The following is a 14,051-nucleotide window of genomic DNA, read 5'->3' on the forward strand; positions in this document are numbered from 1 at the left end:
GCAGAGCTTGAGCCCAGAAACCCCAAGATCATGACCTAAGCCAAAGTCAGTCACTTAACCAATTGAGCCACCCAGGTGCCCTGGAAACAACTCTTAATAGTCAAAAAACAAATTTTATTAGCTATGTAATCTTAAAGAAGTTACTTTACTCCTTAGATTCCTAACCTATGAAACACAGATAAGACTTACTCACTAGGTCTGGGCACCTGGGTAGCTTAGTCAGTTAAGTGTCCTCCTGATTTCAGCTCAGGTCACGATCTCACAACCCATGAGTTTGCAGCCCCCATCAGGTTCTGCTCTGACAATGCAGAACCTGCTTGGGATTCTCTCTTTTTGTTCCTCCCCCACTTGCAGGTGCATGGTCTTTCTCTCTAATAATAAACAAACATCTAAAAAAAAAAGACTAGGTTATTATGAGGATTTGTACAGGTAATATGTATGATAAACCATTACAAATAGTAAGGTAGTACATTATATGAGTCATGTATATACCAATACAGGTTTAACTTAGTTTATTTCTGCACACTGAATATTTTCTCTAATTATTAATGTCCAAAACTTTTCAGAGTGTCAAAGACTAACAGATGGGATAGTTTGGGGGCTCAGAGAGCCTTTCCCCTTGTCACAGAAATTGGCAGCTGCTGTCTGCATCTGGATGTCTGACATTGTCTGTAAGCCAATTCTAGTTAAAAACTCCACAATTGGCTTTGGGCTCCTTTCCCCCTTGCCCTCTGTCTTTCTCAAAATAAACGCTAAAAATTTTGTTTTTTAAGAGTAGTTCGTGGGTGGTTCAGTTGGTTAACCATCTGACTTCAGCTCAGGTCACGATTTAATGGTTGGTGAGTTCAAGCCCCCCCATCGGGTTCTGTGCTGACAGCTGGGAGCCCTGAGCCTGCTTCTAATTCCGTGTCTCCCTCTCTATCCCTCTCCCATTTGTGCTACATCTCTCTCGCTCTCTCGCTCTCTCTTTCTCAAAAATAAATAAACATTTAAAAAAATTAAGGGGCACCTGGTGGCTCAGTCCGTGGAGTGTCCAACTTCGACTCAGGTCACAATCTCACGGTTCATGGGTGCGAGCCCTGCATCAGGCTCTGTGCTGTCAGCTCAGGGCCGGGAGCCGGCGCCCAATTCTGCGTCTCCTTTTCTCTCTCTGCCCCTCCCCTGCTCGAGCTCTGTCTCTCTCTCTCAAAAATAAACAAACATTAAAAAAAAATTTTTTTTTTAAAAAGAACACCACAGTTGGCAAGGCAGGATGTTTTTCCGTGTTTGGCTGATGAATGTCCGTGTTTACATTGTCACCTGCAATCCAGAGCTACTTGCTCTAAATCACCGAGATTTCTAGGCATCACTATCCTCATCCCCTGAAATAGTACATGAAAGAGCCAGGATTTTTTCATAAAGTAGAGAAACCCAACGTAAACGGTTTAAGCACAAAGAAATGTATTAGTCAAGACATAAAGTGGCTTCAGCCCTGGATAAACTAAGATACTCAAATGATGTCACAAAACTACCTTTTTTCGTCTCTTGTTTAGCTTGCCTCTGGGTTGGCTTCCTTCTCAGGAATGGTCTCCACATGTGGTAAAATGAGGGCCAAGCTTGCTTCCCTCTAGATCAGCCACCCCAGCAGAATGAGCACTTTCACTTTCCAGTGGTTTCCAAAAAGCCCCTAGGGATAATACGCATTAGAAAGGTTTGAAAGGTCTGGCTTGGATGGGAGACAAAACTGAATTTAAAGTAGAGAATACTTGTTTTGAGAAGAGTAAAAAGTGGATACTAGCAGGCAAAACAACAGATGTCCACTATGTGGACACACCACTTGCATATCCCTCTAGGGCCCACTTGGTATCTGTTTTCAAAAATCATATTTGATTGCCAAGTATATAATTACTTTTATCGTCAACTCAGAGGACTATATTAAACAATTTATACAGCAGCAGTGCTGTGTATCATGAATAGAAGAAACAAACCCTACAGACAGAGTCTGACCTTGCCAGATCCCACAGGAAAAGAAACATGCTCTATGCCCAGCGAAGGCTGAGATGTCTGATAATAATGTGTCATATAATTGCATGTGAGCTGTGCTAAATGCCAGGTTCCACAGGAATCTGTGTGATACTTCACCCAGAAGTGAAGCCAACAATTACTTTCAAATTTAATGCCAGTTAAACCCGATTGTTACAGGACAATTTCTCCATATACATTTGGGGTGAAATGTGTTTTCTCTGTAAAAATCATACTACTTAAAGCCAGAGTATTTTCTACATTTTAAAATAATCTCCCATAAGGAAGCAACTTTCTAGAACTTTGGGAAATGCAGGCTGATGTAAAACCCCCAGGGTACCACTTACAAGCTGTATGACCTTGGCAAAACTTCACAACCAGCAGCAAAGCCTCAGTGGTCTTATGAGCCAAACAGAAACCCCATCTAATTGTGTTATAATCACAAGAGTTTTGAGCATTTTTAATGTGAGCAAAGCAAAAAGATACAAAATGCAATAGAAAGCTAAATGTATAAAAATATATACTTCAATGAAAACTTTGATGAAATGAGATTAAAATTCCATACAAATATTAAAACTATTATGGAGAAATATTGACTTTATCATTCTTATCCTAATGTTTTAGCATAAAGACTATTTTTCTGTAAACCAATGAGTAATCACAATGGATTAGAACGTGTATATTGTTTAAAATTTTTTTTCTAAAAATAGAATAATGGAGGGGCACCTGGATGGCTCAGTTAAGTGTCCAACTCTCAGTTTTGTCCAAATCTCAGTTTCGCGTCAGATCGTGATCTGACAGTTTCATAGGTTCAAGCCCCACATTGGGCTCTGTGCTGATGGTGTAGATAGAGCCTGCTTGGAATTCTCTCTCTCTGCCCCTCCCCCACTGACACCATCTCTCTCTCAAAATACAGAAGTAAACTTTAAAAATTAAATTAAATTTAAATAGAATAATGGAAATATATATGGACCAAAGCCAAGAATATTAGGCCTTAGTCTTGGTTTTCTCTCCAACTTTTTGGAAAACTTGAAAAGTAATTTCTACTCTATATGCCACTAAAAACAGTATTCCTGTGTTCCCATACGACACTCAGACAACAGGAAAATCTGTGGTAATTATATAAAGTTCTATAAAATAAAGAAAAAATATAAATACAAGATAATTTTTTGAGTGTTCTTTAGAAATCTAAGCTATTTAGTTTCTTATATTTTTTATTCATGATCTGCCTAACCAGGGATTTTATATTTATATTTTAGTTCATGCTTTGCTTTCTGCTTTAGAGTTCATTGATATGAAATCTAGTAAAGTGACTAAGGACAGAGGCTCTGTTACCAGCAAACCTGAATTTCTGTCCCAACATTTTCACTTAAGTGTGAGGCTCTAGGTACATTAAGTAACCATTCTACCGTCATCTTGTACTTCCAGAGCTTAGCATGCTGTCTGGCAAATCATAGGCATGAGAGAAAAGTTGATCACATTTAATTTCATTTGTAGAGGGAATTTTCAAAGCTCCTTGAACTCGTGTGGATGATTTCTTTCTCTGGGAACATAACATCTCAGCCATTTGCAACCAGATATTCTCCCACTTTAGGTGGCAAACCGCATATGTAATCAGCCTCCACTATGAAGCACATAAACATAAAAGAAAAACACTATTTTTTTCCTAATAGTTTTCAGGTCATCTCATTCAAGAATATATAAAACCAGAGGCGCCTGGGTGGCTTAGTCAGTTAAGTGTCCAACTTCGGCTCAGGTCTGATCTGATGGCTCATGACTTAGAACCCGGGGGCGCCTGGGTGCCTCAGTCGGTTAAGCCTCCGACTTCGGCTCAGGTCAGATCTCACGTTTGTGGGTTCGAGCCCCGCATGGGGCTCTGTGCTGACAGCTAGCTCAGAGCCTGGAGCCTGCTTTCACTTCTGTGTTTCCTTCTCTCTCTCTGCCCCTCCCCCTCTCATGCTCTGTCTCTCTTTGTATTAAAATAAATAAAAAACATTAAAAATAATAATAATAAAAATAAATTTTAAAAAAAGAACCCGGCATGGGGCTCTGTGCCGACAGCTGAGAGCCTGAAGCTGCTTCAGATTCTGTGTTTCCCTCTCTCTGCTTCTCCCGTTTGTTCTATGCCTCTCCCTCCCTCTCTCTCCAAATTAAAAATAAGCATAATTTAAAAATATATAAATAAATATAAAACTAATCTTACTGCTTTTCTGAAACTCAAAGCAGTTAGGATTTTAAATGGCATGCAAATCGTTTGTATTAGTAAGTTAGTTATCATTTTGCATCTCAATGAACCTCACAAACCATCTTTTAGATCTTACCTGACAGGACACCTGGGTAATCTGCCTATGGATGCATCCATCTAGATTTCTCTTTGATCTTAATCTTATATATTAAAATATTAAAATTCTGTCCTTAATATATACTTCTTAATGTGGGTTTAAAATATTAATTCCAAAATATTTCTTAGCTTCAAAGCAGAAATACTCATATAAAACATGTCCTCTAAAAATCTAACTGGGCTACACAACTGTGTGATCTCTCTTCATTAAACCTCTAATATTCTGGCAGAAATATTTTTTGACTATTCACATCTGATACTGTCTTGGGATCTCCCACTTGAACTATTTTCATCACATTTTCTAAATCATAATAAATGAAATAAAATGGATATCACTTTAAGCTGATGGAAAGTTAAAGCTTAAGCATTTAGGTAAGACTTTTCCTTCAACCTCAAAATAGGTCTTTTTTTTCTTTGAAAGAAGTTTGTCATTTTTTTAATATTTTATAGTTTTGAAAACACTCTAAGCATTGTAAGCCATTGGTATCATTTTAGAATTAACATGCTTCCTCTGTGATTGGTATAAGGGAAGAGAAATAAGTCAAGGAAACAGAAAACCTGAACTGCTTACCCAGCTTCATGTTACTGGCCAGATCAGAACTTGCCTGTCATCAGTACAAATCTGCCCACCCTCTGTGGCTCCCCACTGCAGCTTTCACTTTCTTAGGGACTCCAGGGATCTTTCTTTGGGACCATCTAGTATCATCTTACAGGGCAACAATAACAGCCAATTATAGTAGATGCGCAGAGTGCCATTCTTCTGGGAGCTACCATACATTTTCTTTATGCCAAATGTCTAATTTCACTAATTTATTTGCTGCCCTTCCAAAGTAGTCATAATATGCCAGCACCGTATTTTAAACCCTATGAATTGCAACAAGACTCACTCAGAATTTATTAAGGGAAATGTAACAAATCTGTAAATAAGAAAAAAAAATATTTGAAAACCAGTCATTCAAGTTATAATTCATACGCACTTGGTCAGGACCTTGGAAACCAAAAAGGCTCCAAGCTTCCGCTCATGCTTAGGGGGTTTAGTCTGCTTGCTTGGCATGTTCCCTTTCTGACTGCCAGCCCTGTGGATTCCATCCCTGCTTAGGCAAGCACTGCAATTGCTTTACCCAGTTCTTTGTTAAAAATCTGTAACAACAATTATAGCACTGTTGTTCTGGAAAACAGTGTGGCTACTACAGTATGAAGAATCAACACATTCAAGTACCAATGTCTACATTTTTTTAAAGATCACTAGGGGAAAATTTTTATAAATGTTATCAAATTCATTCACAAACCTAGTAATTTAAAAAAAAAATGAGCCAGATATATTAGAGCAGATATTCAACTTTCTTGGATTTTACATTGTTAGGTTCAACTACTTGCAACTGTCCTTTATGACCCAAGAGCTGTGGTAATTTATAATTTTGCTAAAGCCCACATTTAACCACATCTTTGACAAGCCTGTCAAACAGAAGCTGAGTCAACCAAGGAAACAAAAATCACATTGCAAATGTCTTCATCATAGTCTACTTGCAAGAAAATTATAATACTGTGGGCCAAACCATTTTATGAAACAGTATTCAAAACACATAGATTTCCTAAAATATCTTATAATTTATCCCTTTCAAATGTCAAACATCTAAATGTTCTTCAGGTTTTGTTTGTAATCAGTTTATATGATTGGTTTTGCTAAGAGTTACATTTCGTTACTAGGATATAACATGACTGTCTTTTGATAATGGAAGTTTTAGATCACTCAGATGATTATTAGCATTTGATGGACACTTTTCTCATCATCTCCAGTCCAGTCTGTCAACACCCTGTCTGATTTGGAAACCTAAAGAAATAATTTGCATTCTTCTTTTTGCTTCTTCTACATCAGTTTATTTTTACTACATGATGTTTTTAGTTTCCTGACTTATGCATTAAAAAATCTTATATTATGGATGAAATACATCTGTAAGTAGGAATGGGGGGTAGGGGGCTGAAAAACAGGTGGGGACAGTAGACAGAGATTTAAAAAGAGAGAGAGAGGGGTACCTGGGTGGCTCAGTCGGTTAAGCATCTGATTTCGGCTCAGGTCATGATCTCGTGGTTCCTGAGTTCAAGTCCTGCATTGGGCTCTGTGTTAACAGCTCAGAGCCTTGAGCCTGCTTTGGATGCTGTGTCTCCCTCTCTCTCTGCCCTTCCCCTACTTGCACTCTGCCCATCTCTCTCAAAAATAAATTAAAACATTAAAAGAGAGAGAGAGAGAGAGAGAGAGAGAGGGAAAATGTGTGCACCCATCCTTTTCTTTCCACAGTGGGGAAAAAAACACAGCTTTTTCTTCTTATAGATACTAACACTTTCTGTTTTTATTTTCTTCTTTGCCCAATAAGTCAACAGTATCATCTTTCTAATATTCTGTACATGCTGCTGTAAAAGCAGTACATTGGCTTCTCCTGTTAACTTTCTGGCACGTTGGCTGGGGAAAGTAACACCTAATAATAACAGGACTGAAGCCTCAAGTCCCGATGTCTAGTCTGAGCTCGGCCTATCACTAATAAAATGATGGCTAACTGAGCCAAGCCTGTTTTTTCACCCCAAATGCTTATCACAAAAGATTGTCAGGATGATAAAAGAAAATAAGCCATATAAAATTTATAGAAACATTATAAAATTCTTACAAATAAGTGTTACATGAAATTTTGTTATTTCTTTCTCCATGTTTTATAGACACTAGGAATCATTTTAACAATTTCTATCCTTCTCTTTTCCACTGCTCCCCCAATTTTATATTGAGCTGTTTCACCAAAAAATAAAAACAACAAACCTCTTTGTTCTCAGACAGCAGCAACTCACCACTGTTTAGTGTTTCCAACTCCCTTTCTGACAGATTCTAAGCATGCAGAATACACTGATGGCTGCTTTCTTGCCAATCCAAAGACCTCTTTAAAATTCTCCTCTTTCTTGACCTCTCTGTAGGGTCTGACACTGCTAAACCTGCTGTTATTCTTGAGATGTTTCATTCCTGTGGCTTCTACAATAGCACTTCATCCTTATATTTCCTACTATAGCTCAGGCTGCTCTTTCTTAACACTTTTTCTTACATCTACCACCCAAGTCATGGGTTTTCTGTGACTCACTCAATCTCTTCTCTTATGTATTTGACACAAATTGGTTCCTTTTCCCCTTTTGAGATTTTTTAAAAGGATATACACATTTTTGCCTTCCCCCCCCAACTTTATTGAGGTGTAATTGACAAATAAAATGGTACAATGACAAGTGTACAATGAGATGACTTAATATACATCGCAAAAGGGCTCCACAGTCAAGTTAACACATCCATAACCTCACAATTACTTTTTTTTACTATTTTTGTGATGAGAATGCTTAAGATTCAATCTCTTAAAAATTCCAAGCATACAATACAGAATTATTAACTAGTCACTCTGCTATTTGTTAGAAGCTAAGAATCTATTCATCTTATAACTAAAAGTCTGTAGGCTTCGACCTATATCTCTCCATTCCCCCCCCACACACCCCAAACGCTGACAATCATTCTATTCATTGTTTCTATGAACTTGCTTTTTTGTTTTTGTTGTTATTGTTAAGATACCATGCAGTGTTTGTCTATCTTTGCCCAAATGATTTTACTTAGCAAAATGCCTTTCAGGTTCACCCATGTAGTCTCAAATGGCAAGATTTTCCTTACGTATTTCCTTATACACATACATATGCATTTTTTCACATATGACATATATGTAGTTTTCACATTTCCTTTATCTTTTAGTCCACTGACAGACACTTAGGTTGTTCCCATCGCTTGGCTGCTGAGTGAACTTGGGAATTCTCATACCTATTTGAAACACTGATTTCTCTTCCTTTGGGTTTATATCTGAAAACAGAAAAGTTGGATATGATAGTTCTATTTTTAATTTTGAGGAACCTCCACAATATTTTTGCATGATGGCTGTACCAATTCAACATTTCCACCAACAGTGTTAAAGGGTTCTGTTTTCTCAACATGCTTGCCAACATTCATTTGTTATCTCCCATTTTTTTGTTTGTTTGTTTTTCATTTTTTAAATTTAAATCTAAGTAAATATGTAGTATAATAATGATTTCAGGAATAGAATTTAGTGATTCATCAGATTATATATAACCCTCAGTGCTCATCTCACCAAGTGCCTTCCTTAATCTCCATCTAGCCAGCCATCCTGATAGGTGGGAGTTGGTATCTCATCATAGTTTTGATTTGCATTTCCCAGATGTACTTGCTGGCCATTTGTATGTGTTTGGAAAAATGTCTATTCAGGCTCTTTATCCAATTTTATGGTTTTAATTTTCTTAAGTTTGATTTATTTATTGAGAGAGAGAGAGAGAGAGAACATGAGCAGGGGAGGGGCAGAGAGGGAAAGAGAGAAAATTCCAAGCAGGCTCTATGCCATCACCGCAGAACTCAATGTGGGGCTTGAATTTATGAACCATGAGATCATGACCTGACCTGAAATCAAGAGTTGGATGCTTAACTGACTGAGTCACCCAGACACCCCTCTTTATGCACTTTCAGTTGAATTATTTATTTTTCAGTACTGAGTTGTATTTCATATATTTTTTAAATATCAATCCCTTATCGTATATATGCTTTGCAAAGAGTTTCTCCCATTGCATAGGCTGGCTTTCCATTTTGTTGACTTTTTACTTTGTTGTCATCTCATTTATTTTTCTTTTATCATCTGTGCTTCTGATGTCATTTCCAAAGAGTCACTGTCAAAACCAATATCAAGATTTTTCTATATACTTTCTTCTATAAGTTTTATGACTTTAGGTATTATATTTAACTCTCTAATACATTTTGAGCTAATTTTTTCAGTGGCTTAAGGCAGGGGTCTAATTTCATTCCTTTGCATATGGATATCTAATTTTCCTGATACCATTTATTGCAGATACTATCAACTCCCTATGTGTGTTCTTTGCACCCCTGTCAAAGATTAGTTGACCATATATGTGTTCAGTTATTTCTGGGACCTTGATTTTATTCCATTTGTCTATATGTACATTTTAATGCCAGTACCATACTATTTTTGTTTACTATTGCTTTGTAATATAGTTTGGAAAAAAGAAAGTATGATTCCTCCAGCTTTGCTCTTCTTTTTCAAGACTGCTTTGGCTATTCCCACTACGTAACAGTCATTTCATGTTCCTCTGCTGACTGGTCAATCAACCATAAGTGTTTTATAGACATCACAAACTCTAACTCAGTATTCAAAAATTAAACTGGGGGCACCTGGGTGTCTCAGTTGTTTAAGCATTTGACTTTGACTCAGGTCATGATCTCGCGGTTCATGAATTCGAACCCCACATTGGGCTCTGTGCTGACAGCTCAGAGCCTGGAGGCTGCTTTGGATTCTGTGACTCCTTCTTTCTCTGCCCCTCTCCTATTCATACTCTCTCTCAAAAGTAAATATACATTAAGAAATTTTTAATAAACTCATATTTTCCTGGTAACACTACTCATCAATATTCTTTCAGACTAAATGTCTATGTTTTTGTAGGGTTCTTCATAAGCTTACATTCCATATCTTGATTTTGAGTTTGCCATTATTTCTAAAGCAATTATTAATTCATTGAACCATTTTCTAATTTTCTTTTGGATATTTTCATCTTTGTGGGTTTTCTTCTGTCTTTTCCGAGAGTCTGCACCATTTTGTCTATCTCAGCCTGTTTTCTTATCTCATTTATTGTATCACTTCATAAAATATATTTTTAATGCATTTTCTTAAGGGTAAAAAATCACTGAAACTTACTCCTATTTCCTGTAGTTAAAAAAAAAACTCAAATTATCCTCCTCTTTTTCCTCTTGAATGCTAGGTCTATTTCCATTTGTGTTGCTGAAACTTTGGAGGAGGAAACTGTTACTCATTCTTGAATAAGAATTTATTCAGAGCTGGCATTTGCCCAAAACTAGTGTGGGCGGATCATCACTGACTCCCATCATTGTTCACTGAAATTCATTGGGAGTTCTTCTGGGATCTAAAGCAGAGGCAATTTTAATGTTTGTTATGCACTGTGAAGGCAGGGTCCTAGGGGGAGTAGTGAATGTGCTGCCACCATGAAAAGTTTTAGTATTAGACAGCCTCTGAAAGTTTTTGTCTTCCCCTGAGTTTGATTAAATTGCTTAGGCAAAAGGGTGGCCTTTCTTAGTCATTTTGGCCCAACTTCTATTCCAAAAACCTATGATGGTAATACCCAACCTCTTTTCTGACACTCCTCCTTCTGACATTAAGAACAATTCTGCCTGCTGCTAAGGGATAAAGCTACTTTAGGGGGGATTCCCTAGGCCCTGCAGATTTTCTATTCATCCAGCCATAGTCAACCTTGGGCAAAACTGGGGTCCTGTATATCTGTCCTATAGCATGAAGCTCTAAATATGTGGTGACATTTAAACAGTGCACTGTTTTTCAAAATTCTTTCCATCTGTAAAAATAGATGGATAGACAAATACAAAACTATATTGCTCTTTTCTGAACATTCTCCACGCTGTATGCCCATTCTCCAACCTGTGCACACTCTTGTATAACCTAAGAGACTTCTGTAGAGATGGTTAGTTCAATCTGTCTAACTTACTCTTCCCTCCAATACTCAGAGAATTACAAGACATGTAAAAATGTGCTAAAAATAGTAAAAGTGCCCTTGTGCATAGCAAATGCTACAGTGGGCACTACACAATGAGAACACAGCCAACATCGTTGAAATCAAGTATGTGCAATCCATAGAATTTATCTACCTGATGCAAACCACAGAATGAAAAACTGCCATTTTTAATTCAATATCAGTTTACTTTCTAATGTTGATTTTAATAAAATCACCAATAAGATCACCATCAACTAGAAACAAAATTGTCTCATCTCTATGTGATTTTCCATGTTTTAAGAAATGTCTCACTCTTAATCATTGATAACTCATGCATTAAAAGCTTTTTGTTTATATATTTCAAGATAGAGAATATCTGGCAATATTTCAGATGTAATAAGGTATTATTGCTGAGAGAGTGGGCAAGAACATGAATAAGAACACAAACAGAGAAACTTGTGTTAACAGGAAGGAATTTAAGCATGACTATAGTTGCATGTAATTCTAATATTTCATGGCTGGAAGTTGATGACATTCTAGATCAGAGAATCTCTAACTTGGTTGCAACTTTGAAATTAAAATGAATTTTAAAATCTACACCTGTGTTAGATGTGCTAATTTATTGTTTCTGGAACATGGCAAAATCTATGGATTATTTTTTAAATTCCTCATGTGATTCTAATGTGCTACAGGGTTGAAAATCACTCTTTTAGGAGGTATTAAAAAAAGATTACTGGAAAAAATGGCAAAAAGAGATTGTGAAGAAGCTTTCAAATAGTAGAAACTCACAGAGATAACAGAAGTCAGGCAACAGCATAGGCTCAAGTAACTGAGAAGGAGACTGACTTTGTACTTGTGTCAATCTATCCTATTTGACTCTTTCCCAAAAGGCTCACCTACAGCCTTGGAACTCAAATGGTCTTCTGTGATCCCACCTGGGAACTTGTTAAAAACACAGAAACTCAAGCCCACCCCAGATCTCTGGAATCAGACTTTGCATTTTAACAAGATCCCCAGGAATTTTGAGTTCAGATACAAAAATAATATATCTCACTGAGTTCCTCAAGTACCTTATTTCTTCTGAGAGAATAAAATAAAAGGACAGGAAGCTAGGGAATTCAGGGTGTTACCACAAGTGAATTGATCACCACCATAAGTGAATTGATCAACATTATGAACATGAGCTGTGTAGGTGCAGGAGTGCAGAAAGGAAAGGGCAGATGGTTAGAGAAAAACTATCAGGATCAATGTGCCAGAGAGTTGATATGGTTCAAGGTTAGTGAGGGCTGGAGTACTTGCACAGGTGTTCAGACTAAACAATAATGGGAGTTATTAAATCACTGGAACATGGGAAGGGCTGGTTTCTACTTTAGAAGTCAGTTAAGAGAAACAGAGGTACAAGACCAGATGGTTAGTCCTGACAAGTTCTTGGAGGACAGTTCACATTCAAGCTTGATAGTCTGCTAGCTTCAGTGCACAGCCCAATATTCTCCTTGGGTTTTTAGAAATTTTGTGTCTGTGGCAAGTACAACAACATCTTGTAGTCAAGAAAAACTGAAAAGGAGGAAGTAGACTTTCATGGATGTGTGTGCATGCAAATATGTGAGCATGTGGAACGTGTATATTGGACAGAAATAGCCAAAAGGAGGCTATGGAGCAGAAGCAAATCTTTCATAGGCTAAAACTGTTTATATGGAGGCTAGCAATCTTAGCACACAGGTTTAAGGTAGAGTCAGGTTTTTATGGGTCCATGTAATCTCAGTCACTGAACCAAGGATTACATCATGGGTCTTATCCCCAAAGCAGGGCTCCATCATATGGTTCATGAGACCATGACATGAGTTGAAATAAAGAGTCAGAAGCTTTGGGGCACGTGGGTGGCTCAGTTCTCTGACCTTTGATTTCTGCTCATGTCATGATCTCATGGTGTGTGAGTTTGAGTCCCAAATCAGGCTTGCTGCTGTCAGCACAGAGCTAACTTTGGATCCTCTGTCCCCTCTCTCTCTCTCTCTCTCTGTGCCTCTCCCCTGCTTACACTTTCTCTCACAAATGAGTAAACATTAAAAAAAAAAAAAAAACAGACACCTAACCTACTGAGCCACCCAGGCACCTCCCCTTTTTTTTAATATTTATTTTCAGAGACAGAGAGAGGGAACTTACTGGAATTTAAATAAAAACTTAAAAATAGATACCTAAATTACTAAATAAAAAAATAACTATAAAAACACAGGAGGAAATAGTGAAATATACACACATACACACAGAGGCATATTATTCATGCATGTGAAGATTGACTACAAAAGAAAATCTGATTTATAGCCCTGCCTTGAATTTCTGAATGCTTTTCTTACTATGATAACAACCTATATATTTTTGAGGTTCTATATCTAAATTCATAAAAACAGTAGACTTGTTCTTTACGATTACAAACAAAAGAAAAAAAATTGCATGATCTGCCAAGGGTGGTTTTATTAGAAGGGGCAATTAGATTTGGGTTATAATTGTAGTTGTTTGATCATTTTAACAACTACATTGCAATACAATCCATGTACCATACAGTTCACCGGTTTAAAATGGCACAACTCAGATACTCTTTCCTGCTTTGTCAAAAATTAATTGGCCCTACATTTGTGGGCCCAGTTCTGCGTTCTCTATTATATTCCATTGGTCTATGTGTCTGTTTTTGTGCCAATACCATACTGTCTTGATGATGACAGCTTTGTAATAGAGGCTAAAGTCATAGATTGTGATGTGTCCCACTTTGGTTTTCTTCTTCAATATGACTTTGGCTATTCGGAGTCTTTTGTGGTTCCATATGAATTTGAGGATAGTTTGTTCTAGCTTTGAGAAGAATGTTGGTGCAATTTTGATGGGGATTGCCTTGAATGTGTAGATTGCTTTGGGTAGTAATGACATTTTCACAATGTTTATTCTTCCGATCCATGAACAGGGAATATTTTTCCATTTCTTGGTGTCTTCTTCAATCTCTTTCATAAGTTTTCTCTAGTTTTCATCATATAGGTCTTTTACATCCTTGGTTAGGTTTACTCCTAGGTATTTGATAGTTTTTCGTGCAATCGTGAATGGGATCAGTTTCTTG

At 37.2% G+C, this 14,051-nt stretch overlaps 1 long non-coding RNA gene across 2 annotated transcripts in view; it reads right to left on the bottom strand.

Annotated features, from left to right (window-relative positions):
- LOC115292759 overlaps positions 1 to 14,051 on the bottom strand; it is a 91,136-nt gene that overhangs the window by 51,537 nt on the left and 25,548 nt on the right. For both annotated transcript variants that reach the window (XR_003909116.1, XR_003909115.1), the window contains one exon: positions 1,512 to 1,666. This is a non-coding gene — a long non-coding RNA (uncharacterized LOC115292759). The remainder of the gene's footprint in view (positions 1 to 1,511; positions 1,667 to 14,051) is intronic.

The sequence above is a fragment of the Suricata suricatta genome, chromosome 5 (genome assembly GCF_006229205.1).
Source record: "Suricata suricatta isolate VVHF042 chromosome 5, meerkat_22Aug2017_6uvM2_HiC, whole genome shotgun sequence".
Taxonomy (NCBI): Eukaryota; Metazoa; Chordata; class Mammalia; order Carnivora; family Herpestidae; genus Suricata; species Suricata suricatta.